Below are 1,301 nucleotides of genomic sequence, written 5' to 3'. Positions count from 1 at the left end.
CAGAAGACACACCAAAGCCACGCTCCAGTCCTTAGGGCTGGAGCATGGCTTTGTTGCAACTTCTGGACTCTTAGGACACATGCATCACTGAAACACCATACCTCCACTGTGACTCGAAGCAGCTTTATTTTGGCTGTCTGTAACAGGCCATAGTTACCCAGCAACAGAGGGAGGTTTGTATAAGACTTGCTAATAAACAACCCAATTCCAGCTATTCAGTAGTATGATTTCCAGTCACAAGTCGTGCCTTTATGGAAGACAAACGCAAATGTAACCTATATTTTGAACATTAATTTGTTCCTTGAAGGAAAAACATGTGATCTTGACTTACGTATCTCATTTTCAAGGTATCTCCTATCCCCAATACACAACTCCCCTTCATCATTAACATAAAAATCTAGTCTACTCTGCTTATCCAAACTATCATCTTTGTTTGTTTATTGGTTGTCTGCTTTCCTATAGGGCATAGATGCCCTAAAGGCACCAGATCCCATCTGATCCTGGAAGTACTAACAAGGGCAGCTTTGATAAGCACTTGGATGGGAGACCACATATGAATACAAGGTTTGTTCTTGTATGCCTTCAGGTCATTTCTGACTTATGGCACTTAATGCTACACATTAAGAAAACAAAAACAATGATCGTGGAAGACCTACACAACCTAGACAATGAGGAAATCAAGGTAGTAAAAGAGCTGCTGTACCCTGGATCAAACATCGATTAGAGTGGAGACTGCAGTCAAGAAATTAGAAGACTAGAAATGGGAAGGGTAGTCAAGAAAGAGCTAGAAAAGATCTTAAAAAGCAAAGATATATAACTGAGCAATAAAATTAGAATTGTCCAAGCCATTCACCTGCCTCTCCCGGAAGTACCAGGGACCAGCAGAGAGACTCTGGAGGCACAGGAGCCCAGCTGTTGGAGGCATGGCAGACAAGCAGCACTTTAAAAAGCTGCCTTGCCACCCCAAGAACCATCACCTGCCTCTCCCAGAAAGACCAGGGACCAGCAGAGAAACTCTGGAAGCAGAGTAGCCCATTTGTTTTGTTTTTCCCCTGTGGTCTTAGATTGTAATGCTTTAAGGTTGTGTATCGTTTATATGGTTTTTAGGATGGGGGATTGAGAATGGGGATTATTTTCTATTTTACTTGTTCATTTATTGCTATGTAATTTGTTTTGTTAATTTTATTGCTGCTGTGAATTGCTATGTATTTTTTGCTATTGTGAATTGCTTCATTATTGTTATTGTTTATTTGCTTTGTACTTTATTGTTGTAACCTGCTCTGATTCCTTGTGATTGGGCT

Source organism: Sceloporus undulatus, chromosome 4 (genome assembly GCF_019175285.1).
Source record: "Sceloporus undulatus isolate JIND9_A2432 ecotype Alabama chromosome 4, SceUnd_v1.1, whole genome shotgun sequence".
NCBI lineage: Eukaryota > Metazoa > Chordata > Lepidosauria > Squamata > Phrynosomatidae > Sceloporus > Sceloporus undulatus.
This window is presented reverse-complemented; position numbering follows the sequence as displayed.